This window comes from Oncorhynchus gorbuscha, linkage group LG06 (genome assembly GCF_021184085.1).
Source record: "Oncorhynchus gorbuscha isolate QuinsamMale2020 ecotype Even-year linkage group LG06, OgorEven_v1.0, whole genome shotgun sequence".
NCBI lineage: Eukaryota > Metazoa > Chordata > Actinopteri > Salmoniformes > Salmonidae > Oncorhynchus > Oncorhynchus gorbuscha.
In genome coordinates, this window is record NC_060178.1 from 67032516 (window position 1) to 67055569 (window position 23054).

Consider the following 23054-nt stretch of genomic DNA (forward strand, 5'->3'; position numbering starts at 1 on the left):
CCTGGTATTGGATATGACTGAAACAGAATGTCTAAGAAATTCATACCTGAACCACACCTTTATTTGCCAAGGCAGAGTACATGATCAGTGAATACAATCAAAGATACCCACAATGTATGTCATGTGTGGTAATAACTACAGTACATGTATATAGGACTTCCATCCTTGGCACAATTAAGTTATTATAGTCTACTTAATCCATGGGCTTCATAAATGCCATTCAGATTTAGCTGAGGTTCATAGATTGGTATGAATATTAGTTCAGAACCTAACGTTTTAGGGTGCATACACAGATCGGCTATATACTGTAGTTAGCTACACATCCATAGGCCTACAGTTATTTGTATCCTCCACTACACAATAAGCAAGTAAATAATTAGCTAGCTATGTTACTTCAGCTGCATTGCACGGCAAGGCAAGCATACACAATTGTACATTCAATTTGCAGTAAATACTTTAGCTAGCTAGATTCTTTACATCCACTGTTTCCCAAGATGACATCCTGGTTTGCAGGATTTCTCAGGAGTCCCTAAAACATTAAACAACATGAATTACAATGTCATACTCATGTCATAACACCAGCTAGCTAGCTGGCTAACGTTAGCTAGTCAGTTAATTGAAATGTTAATCCTTTGCACATGAACGCTCATGTGCAAAATAATTAGTAATTAGTATCTAAGATTTGCTCTTATTCTGTAGGGATCGATAGTCTCAGAGTTTAACCATTTCCTGCCATGTAGCCAAAGCTCCACGTGGTATGGTTAGGAATTCAACATTACAACCTTAGCTTATACTGAGGTTGTTGTGGTCTAAACTCAACATGTGCCCCCTCGGTGTCCATCGAGGTATGCGTGGTCTGAAGAGGGTTTCCTCAGGAAGGGGTTTTATTCGTAACAAGCTAACAATAGCTCACGGGAGCTGGCTAATGACTTAGTTAAACTTGAAAGGGAATACAATTCTCTTTCATTAAAGGTTTAACATCACCTTACATCATTTCACAAATAGTTTAATCTTTACTCATTCATTTTATACAAGAATTAGATGCAAACCCCATAATTGATAAATGTACATTCAGAGATATAGTTGTGGGCTTCCTGTCCTCTCTGAGGTCACCAAATGAAACACACTCATCATACCCGTCCCTTAACCTCTTAAGCGCAACCGACACAGAGGCGTGCCATCTAGCCATCTGGAAATGCAAATGCGCTACGCTAAATGCTAATAGCACTAGTTAAAACTCAAACGTTCATTAAAACACACATGCAGGGTACTGAACTAAAGCTACACTCGTTGTGAATCCAGCCAACAAGTCAGATTTTTTTCGGCGAAAGCATGAGTAGCTATTATTTGATAGCATGCAACACCCCGAAATACCTGAAGGGGACGTAAACAAAATAATTAGCATAGCCGGCGCTACACAAAACGCAGAAATAAAATATAAAACATTCATTACCTTCGACAAGCTTCTTTGTTGGCACTCCTAGATGTCCCATAAACATCACTATTGGGTCTTTTTTTTATTAATTCGGTCCATATATACCCTAAATATCGATCTATGAAAAGTGTGTGATCCAGGAAAAAACAGCGTTTTAAAACGCAACGTCATTTTTAAAAATTAAAAAAGTTGACGATAAACTTTCACAAAACACTTCAAAATACTTTTGTAATCCAACTTTAGGTATTAGTAAACGTTAATAATCTATCAAATTGATCACGGGGCGATGTGTATTGAATAGCTCCACGTCTTCAAATCATATTCGGAAATTTCTCCTCCAAAACATCCTGTCGGAAACCGGAAGGAATGGGCTCTCTCTTACTCGTTTGACCAAGAAACAAAGCCCAGGCAATTGACAAGACTGGCAACATTGTGTGGAAGCTGTACGACTTGCAATCTCAGCCCCATGTAATTTGCTTTCCCAATACAATACATGCAAGTGGCAGATTGTAATTTTTTACAGATTTTGGTGATCAGTTTTTCTTCCGCTTTTTGATGAAACACACGTTCTGTTATAGTCACAGCCGTGATTTAATCAGTTTTAGAAACGTCAGAGTGTTTTCTATCCACACATACTAATCATATGCATATACTATATTCCTGTCATGAGTAGCAGGACGCTGAAATGTTGCGTGATCTTTAACAGAATGTTCGAAAAAGTAGGGGGTAGGCTTAACAGGTTTGTCCACGGACCATTCCCACCTTCTCACAAGTGGACCTATTGTATCAAATTCCCATTTTGGGGATATAGGAGTTCGCCATGTGAAATCCTTTGTTCTCTCTATGTGTCTCTCTTTCTGCATGGCCAGGGGGGAGAGAGTCTCCTCCAGAAATGTACGACCTGAGATAACAGAACCTGGGTGTAGGAGAGAGAGAGCGAGGGGGATGCCATGATCTATACCCAGAAAGGCCACATCATGACATTGCACATTTAACATGCTGATAGATATTTGGAAAAGCGAATTTAAGTTTCCTTGCAAGTCCCCGGCTACTGGGAGCACCGCCTCTGGGTGAGAATTTTCTTGTTTACTTATGGCAGAATACAGCTCATTCAATACTGTCTTAGTGCTTGCCTCTGACTGTGGTAGCATGTAAACAGCTATCGGAAATACAGATGAAAACTCTCTAGGTAGATAGTGTGGTCTACAACTGATCATGAGATACACTACCTCAGGCAAGCAATAGCTCGATACTTCCTTAGATATCTTGTACCAGCTGTTATTTGCAAAAATACATAGTCCGCCTCCCCTTGTCTTACCAGACGCCGCTGTTCTACCCTTCCGGTACAGCGTATATCCAGCCAGCTGTATGTTGATGTGTCATTGTGCAGCCACGACTCTTTGAAGCATAAGATATTACAGTTTTCAAAGTCCTGTTGGTAGTTTAATCTTGAGCGTAGGTCATCAATTTTATTCTCCAAAGATTGCACTTTTGCTAGCAGAATGGAAGGAAATGGGGGTTTATTCGATCACCTATGAATTCTCAGAAGGCAGCCCACCCTCTTGCCCCTTTTCCTCCACCTCCTCTTTACGAAAATCACGGGGACCTGGGCCTGTTCCAGAGAAAGCAGTATATCGTTCACGTCGGGCTCATGAGACTCATTAAAGGGAAAAAAGGATTCTGCTAGTCCGTGGTGAGTAATCGCAGTCCTGATGTCCAGAAGTTATTTTCAGTCATAAGAGATGGTAGTGGCAACATTATGTACAAAATAACAAAAAAACAAGTTACAAACAATGCAAATAAACAAACAAAAGAACACAATCGGTTGGTGACACGTAAAATGTCTGCCTTCCTCTCCAGTGCCAAAATTCATGCAGGGCAAGTCATTAACCTGTTTACAGTTGTCCTTCAGACAAGGAGGTGACTGAAAATGTTGTTGTGTTGTTTGATGCAAGAAACCACTTTACAAAATAAAATGCATCATTATTCCGATACCATTATTACAGAAAATCAGACAAATTATGTTACCCTCTGCCTATTGGCTACTTAGCTTATACAAGACAAAATACAACACTGCCCCTTTAAGATGAAACAAAAAGCTCTCTACCTGATTCACTTTTCATAGATGTATAGAAATGCACAAATGTTTTGCTCTTTTAGGAAGCAATCACTCCACCATTGCTGACTACAATTTATCTACAAATGGGCTAATGTGTCTTTAACTTCTTGCGACGAGCAATCCCGGTATCCGGGAGCGTAATTATAGCCTCAAGCTCATTACCATAATGCAACGTTAACTATTCATGAAAATCGCAAATGAAATAAATATATTGGCTCACAAGCTTAGCCTTTTGTTAACAACACTGTCATCTCAGATTTTCAAAAAATGCTTTTCAACCATAGCCACACAAGCATTTGTGTAAGAGTATTGATAGCTAGCATAGCATTAAGCCTAGCATTCAGCAGGCAACATTTTCACAAAAACAAGAAAAGCATTCAAATAAAATCATTTACCTTTGAAGAACTTCGGATGTTTTCAATGAGGAGACTCTCAGATAGCAAATGTTCAGTTTTTCCAAAAATATTATTTGTGTAGGAGAAATTGCTCCGTTTTGTTCATCACGTTTAGCTAAGAAAAAACAACGAAAATTCAGTCATCCAAACGCCAAACATTTTTCCAAATGAACTCCATAATATCGACAGAAACATGGCAAACGTTGTTTAGAATCAATCCTCAAGGTGTTTTTCACATATCTATTCGATGATATATCATTCGTGGAAGTTTGGTTTCTCCTCTGAATCACATGGGAAAATACATGCAGCTGGAGATTACGCACCGATTTCGACGAGGGACACCAGGCGGACACCTGGTAAATGTAGTCTCCTATGGTCAATCTTCCAATGATATGCCTACAAATACGTCACAATGCTGCAGACACCTTGGGGAAATGACAGAACGTGTAGGCTCGTTCCTGGCGCATTCACAGCCATATAAGGAGACATTGGAACACAGCACCTCAAAAATCTGGCTCACTTCCTGCTTGAAGTTTCATCTTGGTTTCACCTGTAGCATTAGTTCTGTGGCAGACACAGACAATATCTTTGCAGTTTTGGAAACGTCAGAGTGTTTTCTTTCCAAAGCTGTCAATTATATGCATAGTCAAGCATCTTTTCGTGACAAAATATCTTGTTCAAAACGGGAACGTTTTTCATCCAAAAATGAAATACTGCCCCCAGAGATTCAAGAGGTTAACAAGCAAACATATGAACAAATTCACACATCGCTACATCAAGCTCTCGCTTTGATCTCAAAACAAGCGCATCTACCCACAAAGCTGATACTGTAAAAACAGTCCAAGTCAAAGTGAATGGCACAGATCCATATATGGCAATGGTCTAATTGCATAAATGGCCTACTGCAGCTCTGATTGGTTATGGCGCACCGGTCTGTGTAGAGTACGTGCCTGAGTTGTGCCTGTCGATGGAATAGATGCGTTCTGCCTAAAACAAAAAACTAAATATCTTCCATAGTTGGTTTTGTTTCAGTATGTTGCACTAAAAGTGGCTAATATTGTGTCGATTCGATCACAGTTCCCACATTAAAGGGAAAAGTTGATAGTGTTAAATAATGGGGAAAAACTCTTCAAAGTTGAGTGAAGTCCCATCTCCTGCTTCTCTGCACACTATGATATTGCTTCTGCGTGGCAGTCACAGGGAGCTGCTCATCCGCACACATGCACAGCTTGGCGGGAACATTGGTCGACTCCAATATCAAGCCGATCAATTTTGCATCTAGGATATTAAGAAAAGCAGAAAGTAACTATGCACAGATAGAAAGTGAAGCCCTAGGCATTGTTTTTGTAATGAGTAAGTTTCATAAGTATCTGTAGAATGCAAAGGTGGGTTTTGTTGTTATCAGTACACACCTACGACATCAAGTACCACAAGTCAGAACTGCGATGCAGATGGACTCTCCAGGTTACCACTACCTGTGGTCAAGCCAGAGTCATAGTAGGTAAACATCTACTTCAGACCAGAGGAAAATGCACCAGTCACTTCAACACAAGTGTAGAGATACACCAGAAATGACCCGGTGTTATCTGAATTGATGGACATTATAATCAAAGGTAAAGCCGCAGAAGATTGCCTTGGAACCGAAACCTTACCTTTCCAGGAGAACTGAGCTGTCAGTATAGTCCGGTTGTCTGCTGTAGGGGAGGAGAGTCATCATTCTGCCTTCGCTGAGGAAACCAACGCTTGGAACAGCTTCCTGCTATCTTACAGGAACACGCTGCATGAAACCAAAAAGGCTTAGCCTGCATCACTTCTTATGAAGAGAGAGCTACGCACAAGATGTGACCTACTCAAACTTCCAAATGCAAAAGAGACAGGAGATCCAAGTCAAATGTTGTGAACTCTGAGCAAAGGACATAGCTTTCAATCCTGGAGAAACTGTCTTAGCTAGGAAATACCTCAAAGGACCGAAGTGGATTCCTGCTACAGTCATTGATCAGACTGGTCCTGTGTTCTACACTGTCTAGATTGCAGAGGATGTCATCTGGAAAAGGCACACATATCAGTTACTGTTGAGTAAAGCAACACCGACAGAACTACCAGTCATGAGTGGTCCAGAACTGTAACTGGGAGACACCCTGACCCAGCAGTCATCACCTAGGGGCTCACAGTCACGGTCTCAGGACACTGACTCAGTCACACCCACACTGGAGTGTGACGAGACTGTGGCACAGGCTACTGTTGGTGTTTCATACTGGAGAGGGAATGCAAAACAACGACGCTGGACAGAGTGGAATCAGGTGTATCAAAAAGGCTGTTTATTGGTCAAAGATATCTTGTCCTGCCGTTTATCGTGCACGGACCTAAGGAATGTGACTCCTGTGAGGAGTCAAAATAGTTAGGCTGCTCAGCCAGAGTTTACAGCAGAATGTATACACAGAATAATGTAGGTGGAGTCTCGTCGTGTTGATCTTCTGACTGGTCCTGAAGAGTTGGAGGCGGGCCTTGCTCTAGCCAGAGCGGGCCCCCTTGGTGCACAGCAAAGTCCATTGCTCTTGGCACCCGACCAGTAGGGGGGGTAGAGTGTGTGTGTACAGTGCTTCATGAAATGTGTGTGTGTCAAGGAAACGTGGATATTGGTAATGTCTGCTTTAGGCTCAGGTGTTTCCTGTCTTTGCAGGAGTGCATGCAGGGTTCAATGTCAGCGAGATAGCTTGGCACTTCTAAGCTCATTAGTGTTGCAGGATGCTCTTTGTAGTTTTACAGGGAGTAATATTTGCGTGATGGCAGCTGTGTGTCCTTCGGATAATCATGTCATTGCACACAGGCTCTAGACTTGGCTGAAGACAATGGGCCCAGAGTTATCTGAGGGCATCCGGTTTAACCAGAGCTTTGGTCTTCTAGTAACGCTTTATATTAGATTATTTATATAACACTACTCACATGCCTACACTTGAGCCAAAGCCTAAGTCCAAAGACATTGTTATTGTTACCTTACGAAATGAAGGCGGGCATCTATGTACATGCTTGGACTTGTAAAACAGACTCACCTGACAGTTCATGTAAGAGTGGAGGTGTTGTGTATTAGGGTTGTACCAATTGCACCTCCATAGTTGTATACACAGAGCATCACGGGTAATATGTGCATTGATATGATCACTTTCTAGATAAAATGATTGAACTGATTCCCATCTCCTGTCTTATCATTATTGAATTGTAATAAAGACGTGGTTATGAAACTCACAAGACATAGCAGATCCCATTCACATTTCTGGGGTCCACAAAAAACAAAACATTGATACACTGAGAGACAAGGACATTCTCACAAATCTTATATACAACAGTATACAAAGAATACAATAACAACAATTATACAAAGAATACAACTTGTTTCCATGCAATACAACATGTCAGATAATGTTTATGTGTTTGCTCCTAAATTTATGTAAAGAGTTTGTACTTGTGTCTGTTGGGAGTGATGTGTTATCATGTTTGCTAAATCAATACAAACCCCAAGGCATTTTTAACTCTAATATTTTTTTTAAATTTGAACTCAAAGTCAACAAAAATTCACTATTACTTAAAATGTTTATGTGGTACTGATTAAAAACTAAATGAGAAGTCACAAAAAAAATTATGATAACAAATTAACTTTTTTCCTAACACTATCTACTATAGGTAGTCTTTTTTACATTGTTTTTAATATCTGTGTTTTTGCAGGGATTGATTGATTAATCTTATGCCACACACCATTTTTGTAACCACTGTGTTTTTGCAGGGATTGATTGATTAATCTTATGCGACACAATATTTTTGCACCCGGTACTGAAATGGTTGTTCCCATTTAAATGGCTTAGGTATTTCCTCTATTACTAACCCTGGCAGTTATTATGAATGCAGGTTTTGGGTGAACAAAAATGTCAACTGTTGGATATCCTAACTCTGGCTGGTAATTCCATATGAATAGCACCTCAGTTTGAAAGCCAGTACAATGTGACTTGCAGGTAGGGTTGCAAGATTCTGGTATATTTCCCAGGTTTACCAGAAATCCCAGCTGGAAGATTCCTGGACATTTTTCAACCAGGTTTTTTTGAAAATCTGAGAATCTGCAACACTACTTGCAGGCCTGATGTGGCCAGTAAACCATGAATTGCAGGCCGCTTTATTCGGGTAAAGCTAAGACTCAAAATAATGTCTTATGAGATATACTACATGACCACAAATATGTGGACACCTGCTCATTGAACATCTCATTCCAAAATAATGGGCATTCATTTAGAGTTCATCCCCCCTTTGCTGCCAAAACAGCTTTCACTCTTCTGATGTTGGGCTCGCAGTTGGATTTCCAATTCATCCCCAATATGTTCGATGGAGTTGAGGTCAGGGCTCTGTGCAGTGCAGTCAAGTTCTTCCAAATCTATCTCAACAAACCATTTCAGCATAGACCTCGCTTTGTGCATGGGGGCATGGTCATGCTGAACAGAAAAGGGCCTTTTCCAAACTGTTGACACAAAGTTGGAAGCACAGAATAGTCTAGAATTGTGTAGCATTAAGATTTCCCTTCACTGGAACTAAGAGACCTAGCCCAAACCATGAAAACAGCCCCAGACCATTATTCCTCCTCCACCAAACTTTACAGTTGGCACTATGCATTCATTTACATTTACATTTACATTTAAGTCATTTAGCAGACGCTCTTATCCAGAGCAACTTACAAATTGGTGCATTCACCTTATGACATCCAGTGGAACAGCCACTTTACAATAGTGCATCTAAATATTTTAAGGGGGGGGGGGGGGTGAGAAGGATTACTTTATCCTATCCTAGGTATTCCTTAAAGAGGAGGGGTTTCAGGTGTCTCCGGAAGGTGGTGATTGACTCCGCTGTCCTGGCGTCGTGAGGGAGTTTGTTCCACCATTGGGGAGCCAGAGCAGCGAACAGTTTTGACTGGGCTGAGCGGGAACTGTACTTCCTCAGTGGTAGGGAGGCGAGCAGGCCAGAGGTGGATGAACGCAGTGCCCTTATTTGGGTGTAGGGCCTGATCAGAGCCTGGAGGTACTGAGGTGCCGTTCCCCTCACAGCTCCGTAGGCAAGCACCATGGTCTTGTAGCGGATGCGAGCTTCAACTGGAAGCCAGTGGAGAGAGCGGAGGAGCGGGGTGACGTGAGAGAACTTGGGAAGGTTGAACACTAGACAGGCTGCGGCGTTCTGGATGAGTTGTAGGGGTTTAATGGCACAGGCAGGGAGCCCAGCCAACAGCGAGTTGCAGTAATCCAGACGGGAGATTACAAGTGCCTGGATTAGGACCTGCGCCTCTTCCTGTGTGAGGCAGGGTCGTACTCTGCGGATGTTGTAGAGCATGAACCTACAGGAACGGGCCACCGCCTTGATGTTAGTTGAGAACGACAGGGTGTTGTCCAGGATCACGCCAAGGTTCTTAGCGCTCTGGGAGGAGGACACAATGGAGTTGTCAACCGTGATGGCGAAATCATGGAACGGGCAGTCCTTCCCCGGGAGGAAGAGCAGCTCCGTCTTGCCGAAGTGCAGCTTCGGGCATGTAGCGTTCTCCTGGCATCCGCCAAACCCAGATTCGTCCTGTCGGACTGCCAGATGGTGAAGCATGATTCATCACTACAGAGAACGCGTTTCCACTGCTCCAGAGTTATCTCCTGACGAACAATTATTGTACTGATGTTGCTTCCAGAGGCAGTTTGGAACAGTTATTTTGCTGACTTTGCTTCCAGAAGCAGTTTGGAACTCGGTAGTGAGTGTTGCAACCAAGGACAGGCGATATTTACACGCTTCAGCACTCGCGGGTCCTGTTCGGTATGCTTGTGTGGCCTTCCGCTTCGGGGCTGAGATGTTGCTCCTAGACGTTTCCAATTCACAATAACAGCACTTACACTTGCAGCTCTAGCAGGGTAGAACTTTTACGAACGGACATGTTGGAAAGGTGGCATCCTATGACGGTGCCTCATTGAAAGTCACTGAGCTCATCAGTAAGGTCATTCCACTTTAATGTTTGTCTATGGAGATTGCATGACTGTGTGCTTGATTTTATACACCGGTAAGCCAAACCCACTAATTTGAAGTGGTGTCCACATACTTTTGTGTATATAGCATATGTCATGTATTGTCAAAAGTTTAATTGTAATGATAATATTCGCCTAATATTCGCCTAGGAACTCACTTGACGAAGGCCACAGGACTGAAAATGAACGAATTCAACAATGGTCACTGTCACTAACAAATACAGTTGATGTGGAAATGCTTCAAGTCACTCGAAAAGGCACTGGTAAATAATATTGGAGGCCGGCTAAGTGGGGGAGTTAATCAAAATGTTCATGCTGATGCAACTAAAATCTGGACCCCTACAGGGTCACAGTGACTCTTTCGGTTTGAGTAATGACTACAAAATCACTTGAAGTAACTGTATATTAAGTTTAACAGGTTTCCTCAAAAGTTTTGAGTAATGACAGCACATTGGACTTTACAGTGTGCTGGGGCAAATGCAGGCTCTCCACACGTTTTCCAGCGGCCCTACCTGTATGTCTTTACTGTCCTTCCCTATTACTCTGTGTAGTAGGAGTTGGTCAGTGCTGCTCTCAAACGACGACGACGACGGGGGAAATACAGATTTAACCGGCTTCACCTTTACTGTCCCCGGATAATACGTTTGCTCTGGCTAAAACAGAGAGAAAGAGAGAGCCTCTGTTTTAATTTTAACAAGTAAGTTCGGTGTATGCATGTGCCGTGCGTAGTAGTGCCACAATGTTTGATGATCACGCTTGGCAACAGAAAGATACTAGACACTAACTCGTACAGTAGTTACCACTAAAACTCCCTATTTCAAGTGTAGGCGAGAGAATGCGTTCTAGTTTCAGTCACCGTCTATGACAGCCTGAATAGGATTTGTGTGCTTTTGGAGCCAACATGGTAAGATATTATTTCATGTTTGATATGAGCGTTGTAATATTTTGTTTATGTCAGGGAATAATGTGAAAACGGTAGTTAATGTGTTAGTTATTTGAATGTTCGTAATCTACAGCCATTGTAATGTATTGCTTGGTCGTGTGCGAATCTATGAGCTAGGCATTTAATTTCAAATAAAACTACTATGCAGTGTAATCATTGCAGTATTGGGGATGCCAGTAATAAACAAATATAATGTGATAATAATTTGGACTATATTTCATCCACTGACAATGCGTCTTCATAGAGCAGCCTAAAGTAGACCGTTCCGTTAATCTCTTGAAAGTTACGTTTTAAAGCACACTGATTGCATGAGCATTCACATTGGATTGATTATGCAAGAGTGATATCCCACTCGTGTCAGTGCTTTACTGTAAACTGCAGCTGCAGGAAAAACAAAGTTTACTTCCAGTCGCTTTCAGCACTTCATGTATCTCTGTGTCAAATGCTCTGTGTTTTTGTTTTATGCACGGGGAGAAGAATTCTAAAATCACACATTTCTCCACTGAGTCACCACACTATAGCGCCTTCGCGTGCATGGGTCAGGTCTCTCACGCGTTGAAGCACATACCGTACACACTAAATACAAATGTGTTGAAATAAGGGTTATTTGGCTTGTATCCATAGCGGATCCTTTTTTGGTTCTACGTGTATGGCAGTAGCGATGCGTGTGTAAAATAACTTGGGAAGCCAAGCCAGAAAAAAAGTCATATTATAACTTATGTGTTGTGTGATAATTGCGTTGTTTGCTCTATAACCTGTTAATTCTATGCCTTGCGACCATGACAATAACAAGACACAGTGGGAGAATATTATTTCAACCACACCTTTGTTTCATCACAAAACCTGAGATCAACCACTGTCTGGTGAAGTCCTCAATGCAACAAACAATTACATGACCTACAGCATGGTCAAGCAAGTTAAGTAGTCCAACATTTTTGGACTACTTAACAACTAGGCTTATTGATTTAGAACAACGGAGAGTTACCTTAAGTCGCAAAGAAATCAGGAGTTGCCTCTACTATTCCAGCACCTTTTCAACTTCAACATTTCAACATCATCAAATCACCTATGATTAGTCTAATACAGTGACAACTAAAAAATAACAAAAAACTATTTAGTTCAATCAACAACTTATGCTAAATATGATGTGGCTTTCCATGCTTCTGATTTCTCTGTGTGTGTGTGTGTGCATGCATGCACTAGTGTAGAAAAAGACATGTTGATTTACCCAACTGCCATTCTGCTCTCTTTCATGTACGTAAAACGTCTATGACTGTCATACAGTACAGATTTTTATTTGTTGTCATAGGCAATTTTAGCTTGCTAGCCTCCTGAAGACAACAACACAACGAGATGCAACAATTCAAGTTGTTCCTGTCAATAACATGTTGCTCTCGATGTGACGTGATTGGAGTGAAGCCAAATCCAAACTGGATTCCCTTGACACTTTGTTTTAGTGCGCCAGGACAATTCACAGTTGAGCTCACTCAGTTTAGCTCAACGCTAATTGGCTATTATTTGTACTTCTTTATCAAGGAATGCCAAATGCTCTATGGCTTCCCTTGCATTCAATGCTATGGACGGCAACAATGTCATACTCTTTTTGACCAGACAACATCATATAGATTGCCTACTCATACAAGGACAGAGGGGGTGCTGTTTCGATCACTTGGATGCTTTCTCCGGTGAGATACATCGAGCCTCTTGCGAATTGAAGGAAAACTAAGAAACACAGAGAGACTAAATAAACATTTTTTATTATCTTCTTCTTGATAATTGTTTTTTGGGGGGAAGCCTGGCTCCCCTTGGCATCCATGAATACACATCACTGCTGTATGGTGCTATAAATCAGGGTTTCCCAAACTCTTAACTGTTTCCAAAGGTTCTATAAAGAACCATAAAAAAGGTTATATATAGCAACAAAAAAGGGTTCCGCTATGATATATTTTTTACCAGATTTGGAAAATAACATGTACTTGGTTTTACCTGAATTAAGTACCAATTTCAGTTAAACAAAGGCTTTCTGCAGGGCAATAAAGGCATATTTTTTTTACAGATAAACAAATATTGTTAATGTAAATACCAAAAAGAACCAGACCAAGAATCGATCTCTGTGGGACACCCTTTGTTATGCCCAGAAAACCTGATGTTATGGTTCTCTGGGATGGTTATAGTTTTGCTCTAATACAGTGGTCTGAAACTCATAGTTTATAAGTTTACAGGCCACATCAGGCCTGCAAGTCACATTATGCTGTCTTGCAAAGTGGTGGGTAATTCCTGTTAGAATTGTTTTTCCAACAGTCTTGAAAGAGTTCCCACATATGCTGAGCACTTGTTGGCTGCTTTTCCTTTACTCTGCAGTCCAAATCATCCCAAACCATCTCACTTTGGTTGAGGCCAGGTCATCTGATGCAGCACTCCATCACTCTCCTTCTTGGTAAATAGCCCATACACAGCCCGGAGGTGTGTTGGGTCATTGTCCTGTTGAAAAACAAATGATAGTCCCACTACATCCAAACCAGATTGGATGGCATATTGCTGCAGAATGCTGTGGTATCCATGCTGGTTAAGTGTGCCGTGAATTCTAAATAAATCACAGACAGTGTCACCAGCAAAGCACCCCCACGCCATAACACCTCCTCTTCCATGCTTTACGGTGGGAAATTCACATGCAGAGATCATCCGTTCACCTACACTGCATCCTACAAAGACACAGCGATTGGAAACAAAAATCTACAATTTAGACTCCAAACCAAAGGACAGATTTCCACCGGTCTAATGTCCATTGCTTGTGTTTCTTAAACCAAGCAAGTCTCTTCTTCTTATTGGTGTCCTTTAGTAGTGGTTTCTTTGCAGCAATTTGACCATGAAGGCCTGATTCACACAGTTATTACATGTGTCCCTTTCTGGGAAAGTCTCTTAGAGCTTTCCACACCTGGATTGTACAAAATTGAACCATTATTATTTTGAAAATTCTTCAAGCTCTATCAATTTTCAGGTCTTGCCATAGACTTTCAAGTAGATGTTCAAGTCAAAACTGAAACTCGGCCACTCAGGAACATGTACTGTCCTCTTGGTAAGCAAATCCAGTGTAGATTCGGCCTTGTGTTTTAGGTTATTGTCATGCTGAAAGGTGAATTCTTCTCCCAGTGTCGGTTGAAAACAGACGGAACCAGGTTTTCCTCTAAGATTTTGACTTAGCTTCATTCTGTGTTATTTTTGAAATTTTTCCTTTTTACTCCCCAGTCCTTAACAACTACAAGTATTCCCATAACAAGATGCAACCACCACCATGCTTGAAAATATGGAGAGTGGAACTCCGTAATCTGTTGTATTGGATTTGCCCAAACATAACACTCAGGACATAACATTCAGGACAAAAAGTACATTTCTTTGCTACATTCTTTCCAGTTTTACTTTAGTGCAATCATGACAAAAAAGTGAATTGCTTTGCTACATTCTTTCCAGTATTACTTTAGTGCAATCAGGACAAAAAGTGAATTGCTTTGCTACATTTTTTCCAATATTACTTTAGTGGAATCAGGACACATAGTGAATTGCTTTGCTACATTCTTTCCAGTATTTCTTTAGTGCCCTGTTGCAAACAGGATACATGTTTTGGAACATTTTTATTCTTTACAGGCTTCATTCTTTTTCACTCTGTCAATTTGGCTAGTATTGTTGATTAACTACAATGTTGTTGATCTATTGTTAGTTTTCTCCTCTCAAAGCCATTAACCCTTTGACACGTACCAACAGATGGGTGTGATCATTCTACAGTTGTCTCTGCAACGTATGCTCAAACAGATTTGATTAGAATGCTTATTTAAAATGGCCAGTTTTGATTGACGCAACAGTCAGCGTTTGAGCTGGCCAAACTGTTTTTTCACAGAAACATTTTGCGCAAACACAGTCCTTACAAAGTTATGTCCTGAATGTGACCAGTTCATTTTTGGATGCAATGTACAGACATTCACAGAAGTAGTGTTGATTTTGTAGTCAGTTAACCATTTCTTTATGGATTTTAATGGGTGCTTGGGGTTGTCTTGCTGGAAGATCCACTTGCAGCCCAGTTTCAGCCTGCTGGCAGAGGCAACCATGTTTTTGGCTAAACTATCCCGGTACTGGGTAAAGTTAATGATGCCGTTCAGTGGTGTAGTGTTCCTAGAGAAGTAGGTATACTCCAATTTACCCCCAAAAGGTCCCAAACAGCCCGCCCGGCGAAAGAAAGGCACATTGTGTGAAAAATGCTATGACAAGCTTTGACATACCCTCTGACAAAACACTTCGAAATACTTTTGTAATGCAACTTTAGGTATTAGTAAACGTTAATAAGCGATTAAATTGATCACGAGGCGATGTATATTCTATAGCTGCCCGTCTGCAAATAATGTCCGGGTAAATCTCAACCAAAATATCCGGTCGGAGACCGGAAGAACTGCACTGCCTTGCGTCTATTTGACCAAGGAAAATAAATAGTAGGCAAATGACAAGACTCTAGACATCGTGTGGAAGCTGTAGGTATTGCAACCTCAGCCCCATTAAATGTGGTTCACCTTTATCAATGGGTTCAAGTCGCGCATGGATATATTTTTCCATTTTCAGTGATCAGATTTTCCTGCACTTTTCGATGAAACGCACGTTCTGTTATAGTCACAGCCGTGATTTAACCAGTTTTATAAACGTCTGAGTGTTTTCTATCCACACATACTAATCATATGCATATACTATATTCCTGGCATGAGTAGCAGGGCGCTGAAATGTTGTGCGATTTTTAACAGAATGTTCGAAAAAGTAAGCCCTAAGCTTAAGTGGTTTTAAGGGACGGACCAAAATTGACAGAATGGTTAGCCAGAGGAAAATGGGGGAGGGTCATGCTTAAATATAGTCCATGGGAGGGTAACGTAATTCATAACTGATGGAATTCCAATATTTCTCAGTGTTTTGTAATTAGTTGCTTATTCGGCTATATATCTATAGGCTACGATGTGCATGCCCAGAGAAGCACAGAGCAAAGTTATATTTCTAAGATAGCTGCTGGGATGGTGCAAATAAAACTAGGCTGCATTACACACTGTAATGGATGTTCCAACCCTGATCTCCGGCCTGCTCTGCTCTTGCTGATCAGGAGGAGGGTCGGATGTTTCTTCAGAATTGTTTTATTTATTAGGTCTAGTCTTGCGAATGTTCAATTCAGTTTGAGAAGGAGAGTGCGAAGATGAGGAGAACCCGGAGGTCAACTTTGAAAGTTTGCTACTACTATAATTTATTTTATTAAAAACAATAATGTTTCTTGCCCATGACTTATTTATCACAGTTATTTGTCTCACAATAATCCAGATTTGAGTAATTTACATTGTGGATCTGAAACTTGAAACAGCAGTTGCTGTACAATCAGTCAGAAATGAACAGCTCATGGTCCTGAAAGTAGACAAATTCGACTAACAACAAAGAGGGCTTTGTAATGAAGCCTATTTTTTCCTATTTAAGAAATAAGAGGTACACCTACCGGTTTGACAGATGAAATTAGGCTATAGGCTGCTATATCTATAGATGTGTTGGTCATTTCCTCCACCCACCATGCACTCTTTAAATAGCCTACCTCCATGTAAGTGAAGTGCTGTTTGTTAGTGTTAAAACCTAAATTCAAATTGAGAGGGAATGAGTGGGTATGCAATAGGCCTACCTTTTATTAATGAAAATACAATTTTGTAGCGTAAGATTTTGAAGAAAATAAAATATCAGATTATATAAAGTGATCTTTAACAGCGCTTTAGTCCGCAATACTTTATGCTAGAAAAAAGCTGTAAAATACTCAGGAAAGACATGACTCCGATGCATATGGGCATATCTTTGTTTTGTTTCTTTGACATTCAGAGGCTGACTTTCATTGGGAAGTAATCTATATCTGTCACTATCAATTGATTAAGCTATTCACTTTCTGTAGAGTAGAAGATTTTTGGGAAAGACTTTTGACCTTTTCTCGTTTGAGTTAAGCCATGGAAGACCGGCCTGACGGCCATGTGCGGCCCGCGACCTGATTCAATATGGCCCGTGGAATCATGCTCAGATCAGATAAAGAATTTGCGATAGTAAAGTTTTGAAAACGTATTTGTTATTCAAATTTGAGGCCCAATGAATACTGGCTTTTGTGTAATGATTTAACTCCAACTGCTTGTGGGACATTTATTTTGAAGACACATGTAAATAACAACTGCACAAGGACAGACAGTCACTTTCATGCTGACACACGTCACAGTTACAGATAGTAGCTAGCTATAAAACGTGCAAAAATGTGTTTTTCAAAGATTTCAAGGAAAAGGAAAGTAGACAATGAATGTAGGGTCTTCCAGTAAGAGTGGACATGGATATATTTATTTATTGAAGTGTCAGGGCTTGCCTTCATCGTGGACATCATGGCCCTCATGAATTAACTGATTTCCAAATTACACGGTACTCTAATACTCAGAGTAAGAAACTCTACGGACACTATGGAAGCTTAACCAAGTTTATTCTTCACAGAGGATCAATACAGCTGCATGAGACAAATACATTTTCACACAAGAACCGATATTTAACCGTTCCTCATAGGCTGTCTCCTTCTACTCATCTGTACAAACGTCGTTCTTTAGTGCTATGCAGGGCACTTGTGATACGGGCCATAAATATGGTTGAAAAGCATATTTTGAAAATCTGAGAATACAGTGTTGTTAAACAAAAGGCTAAGCTTGTGAGCCAATATATTTATTTCATTTCATTTGCGATTTTCATTAATAGTTAACGTTGCGTTATGCTAATGAGCTTGAGGCTATGATTACACTCCCGGATACAGGATTGCTCGGCGCAAGAAGTTAAAGATTAACTTCTTGTTAATCCAACCACAGTGTCAGATGTCAAAAAAATGCTTTACGGCAAAAGCAAACCATGCGATTATCTGATAACAGCGCCCATCAGACAAATCATTACAAACTGTAACCAGCCAAGTAGAGGAGTACCAAAAGTCAGAAATAGCTATAAAATGTATCACTTACGTTTGATGATCTTCATATGGTTGCACTCCCAAGACTCCATGTTACACATTAAATGCTTGTTTTGTTTGATAAAGTCTCTCTTTATGTCCAAAAACCTCCGTTTTGTTCAGTAATCCATTGGAACAAAGCGCAGTCACAGCAGGCAGAAGAAAAATAAAAAAAGTACCATAAAAGTTTGTAGAAACATGTCAAACGGTGTTTATAATCAATCCTCAGCTTGTTTTTGTCATAAATAATGAAGCATATTTCAACCGGTCAATAGCTTCATCAATAGAACAGGAAAAACAAGAAAGGCTTGCTCCCGGTCATGCGCAGGACTCATGTCTGGAAATGTCCACTGTCCACTCATTGAAAGTGGTGGTTCACCCTCATTTTTCAGAGTAAAAGCCTGAAACAATGCCTAAAGACTAGCCACATGTAGTGGAAGCCATTTCAATGGAAAAACAGCCATTTCAAAATAATAGCACTTCCTGAATGGATTTTCCTTAGGTCTTTGCCTGCCATATCAGTTCCGTTATACTCACAGACATCATTGTAAAAGTTTTGTAAAGAGTGTTTTATATCCAAATCTACCAATTATGTGCATAATCTAGCTTCTAGGCCTGAGTAGCAGGCAGTTTACTTTGGGCACGCTTTTCATCCAAAATTTCGAATGCTGCCCCCTATCCCAAAAACGTTTTTAACTTCTGGTGTAGACCCTCCGAACCTCAGCACTCCATCAGTGACATGAATAAGTATATTTTCATATTCTCAGAACCAAACAAAGGGAAGGGCCTTTTTGCACATATATATATGCCATTTAGCAGACGCTTTTATCCAAAGCGACTTACAGTCATGTGTGCATACATTCTACGTATGGGTGGTCCCGGGGATCGAACCCACTACCCTGGCGTTACAAGCGGATCAGATGTACAGCCTTGTCAAAGCCTTCAAGGAAAAATTACTCCTCGTGACCCACCAACTACAAGCCAACAATCTCACCCACCTTCAGAAACACTACCAGTCTGTTTCCTATGAGATGACCAGCGGGAGAAGTATACATCGCTGCTGCGTGCTTTGAACATTGAGTTTTGTCGTCCCTTTTGAGGATTTCAAAGTGTTGGAAAATGACATGCTGTTGGTTTCTTCTCCTTTCACCTTCAATGTGAATAACGCTCCCACTGACCTGTAACTTGAGTTTATCGATCTTCAGTCTGATGCAGTGATTGGAGAACTATTCAAAACAATGTCACTAACCAGGTTCTATGCATCTCTCGATGAACAAAACTTTTCAAAGATTAGAAGTCACGCTCAGAAGATGTTTGTACTGTTTGGGTCAACCTATGTATGTGAACAGACATTTTCAGTCATGACAAAACAAGTCAAGGCACAGATTATCTTGCTGATTCTCACCTCTCAGTTATCCTGCACAAAGGGACATCAGCAACTTTCCCTGACTTCACTGCTCTAGTCAATGCCCATCAGAGAGTTCACTCCTCACACTGATTGAGTAGTTCAAATTAGAGGTCGACCGATTATGATTTTTTTCAACACCGATACCAATACCGATTAATAGGCCGATTTATTTATTTATATGTAATAATGACAAATACAACAAACCTGAATTAACACTTATTTTAACTTAATACAATACATCAATAAAATCTATTTAGCCTCAAGTAAATAATGATTTTAAAAAAATGTTTAAATAATGCAAAAACAAAGTGTTGGAGAAATTAAAAGTGCAATATGTTCCATGTAAAATATGTGCCATGTAAGAAAGCTAACGTTTCAGTTCCTTGCTCAGAACATGAGAACATATGAAAGCTGGTGGTTCCTTTTCAAACCTGTTGAGGCTAGGGGGCAGCATTTTCACTTTTGGATGAAAGGCGTGCCCAGAGTAAACAGCCTCCTACTCTTTCCCAGATAGGAATATATGCAAATTATTATTACCGGTGGATAGAAAACACTGAAGTTTCCAAAACTGTTTGAATTATGTCTGTGAGTGTAACAGAACTCATATGGCAGACAAAAACCTGAGAAGAAATCCAAACAGGAGGTGAGAACTCAATTTAGAAAACAGTGCCATTGGATGTCCACCTTAGATATGGATGAGAATGCACTTCCTAGGGCTTCCACAAGATGTCACCGTCTTTAGATTCTGGTTGTATGATTCTACTATAAAGGTGGGGCTCATAATAGCTCTTTGAGTGGGTGGTCTGGCATAAAGCCTCGGTTTCATTACGCACGGTCACGAGAGAGTGTTCTTGCGTAACTATGCTTTTCTTCAGACAATGAAATTATAATATATAATATATGCCATTTAGCAGACGCTTTTATCCAAAGCGACTTACAGTCATGCGTGCATACATTCTACGTATGGGTGGTCCCAGGGATCGAACCCACTACCCTGGCGTTACAAGCGCCATGCTCTACCAACTGAGCTACAGAAGGACTCCGGTTGGAACCTTATTGCTGATTAATATTTAAAACATCGTAAATATGGATTGCATACATCATTTGACTTGTTTCTACGACCTGTAACGGAACTTTTTGAGTTTTTGTCTGGAGGAATTGCTCGTGTTTTTTGAGGGTTGAATGCTGGGCTGAACAAGCTAACAACAAGTTGCTAAATTATGGGCTTTTTGGAACTTTATGGAACAAATCAGTCATTTATTGTCGAACTGGGATTCCTGGAACTGCCTTCTGATGAAGATATTCAAAGGTAAGTGAATATTTATTGTGTTTCTTGTAGCTTCTGTTGACGCCAAAATAGCTTTTTCTTTTAAAATATCTGACAGCGGTTGCATAGAGGATACATTTATCTTTAATTCTGTGAATAACACTTGCATCTTTTATCAATGTTTATTGTGAGTATTTCTGCAAAATCACCGGATGTTTTGGAATGAAAACATTACTGCACGTAACGAGCCAATGTAATCTGAGATTTTTTGTATATATATATATATATATACAGTGCCTTGCGAAAGTATTCGGCCCCCTTGAACTTTGCGACCTTTTGCCACATTTCAGGCTTCAAACATAAATATATAAAACTGTATTTTTTTGTGAAGAATCAACAACAAGTGGGACACAATCATGAAGTGGAACGACATTTATTGGATATTTCAAACTTTTTACCAAATCAAAAGCTGAAAAATTGGGCGTCAGATACTTGTATGCTTGTATGCTCAGTCAGATTATATGCAACGCAGGACACGCTAGATAATATCTAGTAATATCATCAACCATGTGTAGTTAACTAGTGATTATGATTGATTGTTTTTTATAAGATAAGTTTAATGCTAGCAACTTACCTTGGCTTACTGCATTCGCGTAACAGTGGCGTTGCAATCCTTGTGGATGGAGGCAGGTCATTATTGCGTTGGACTAGTTAATTCTAAGGTTGCAAGATTGGATCCCCCGAGCTGACAAGGTGAAAATCTGTCCTTCTGCCCCTGAAAAAGGCAGTCAACCCACTGTTCCTAGGCAGTCATTGAAAATAAGAATTTGTTCTTAAATCAAATCAAATTTATTTATATAGCCCTTCGTACATCAGCTGATATCTCAAAGTGCTGTACAGAAACCCAGCCTAAAACCCCAAACAGCAAGCAATGCAGGTGTAGAAGCACGGTGGCTAGGAAAAACTCCCTAGAAAGGCCAAAACCTAGGAAGAAACCTAGAGAGGAACCAGGCTATGTGGGCTGGCCAGTCATCTGCTGGCTGTGCCGGGTGGAGATAACAGAACATGGCCAAGATGTTCAAATGTTCATAAATGACCAGCATGGTCGAATAATAAGGCAGAACAGTTGAAACTGGAGCAGCAGCAAAGTCAGGTGGACAGTTGAAGCTCGCATCCGCTACAAGACCATGGTGCTTGCCTACGGAGCTGTGAGGGGAACGGCACCTCAGTACCTCCAGGCTCTGATCAGGCCCTACACCCAAACAAGGGCACTGCGTTCATCCACCTCTGGCCTGCTCGCCTCCCTACCACTGAGGAAGTACAGCTCCCGCTCAGCCCAGTCAAAACTGTTCGCTGCCCTGGCCCCCCAATGGTGGAACAAACTCCCTCACGACGCCAGGACAGCGGAGTCAATCACCACCTTCCGGAGACACCTGAAACCCCACCTCTTTAAGGAATACCTAGGATAGGTTAAGTAATCCCTCTCACCCCACCCCCCCCCTAAGTTTTAGATGCACTATTGTTAAGTGACTGTCCCACTGGATGTCATAAGGTGAATGCACCAATTTGTAAGTCGCTCTGGATAAGAGCGTCTGCTAAATGACTTAAATGTAAATGTAAATGACTGGGGACAGCAAGGAGTCATTATGTCAGGTCATCCTGGGGTACGGTCCTTGGGCTCAGGTCCTCAGAGAGAGAGAAAGAAAGAGAGAATTAGAGAGAGCATATGTCAGGTGGCCAGTCCTCTTCTGGCTGTGCCGGGTGGAGATTATAACAGAACATGGCCAAGAGGTTCAAATGTTCATAAATGACCAGCATGGTCAAATAATAGTAAGGCAGAACAGTTGAAACTGGAGCAGCAGCAGGGCCAGGTGGACTGGGGACAGCAAGGAGTCATCAGTCCTGGGGCATGGTCCTAGGGCTCAGGTCCTCAGAGAGAGAGAAAGAAAGAAGGAGAGAATTAGAGAACGCACACTTAGATTCACACAGGACACCGAATAGGACAGGAGAAGTACTTCAGATATAACAAACTGACCCTAGCACCCCGACACAAACTACTGCAGCATAAATACTGGAGGCTGAGACAGGAGGGGTCAGGAGACACTGTGGCCCCATCCGAGGACACCCCCAGACAGGGCCAAACAGGAAGGATATAACCCCACCCACTTTGCCAAAGCACAGCCCCCACACCACTAGAGGGATATCTTCAACCACCAACTTACCATCCTGAGACAAGGCTGAGTATAGCCCACAAAGATCTCCGCCACGGCACAACCCAAGGGGGGTGGGCGCCAACCCAGACAGGATGACCACAATAGTGAATCAACCCACTCAGGTGATGCACCCCCTGCAGGGACGGCATGAGAGAGCCCCAGTAAGCCAGTGACTCAGCCCCTGTAATAGGGTTAGAGGCAGAGAATCCCAGTGGAAAGAGGGG

General features: G+C 41.2%; 1 protein-coding gene across 2 annotated transcripts in view; it reads left to right on the plus strand.

Moving 5' to 3' along the window:
* The first annotated feature begins 10373 nt into the window (after positions 1-10373).
* LOC124038254 (protocadherin-15-like) overlaps positions 10374-23054 on the plus strand; it is a 275775-nt gene continuing 263094 nt past the window's right edge. Inside the window, exon 1 of one of the 2 annotated variants that reach the window (XM_046353882.1) lies at positions 10374-10885. The gene's annotated coding sequence lies outside the window, so the exon portion shown is untranslated. The remainder of the gene's footprint in view (positions 10886-23054) is intronic. The other variant, XM_046353881.1, reaches the window with a different exon arrangement.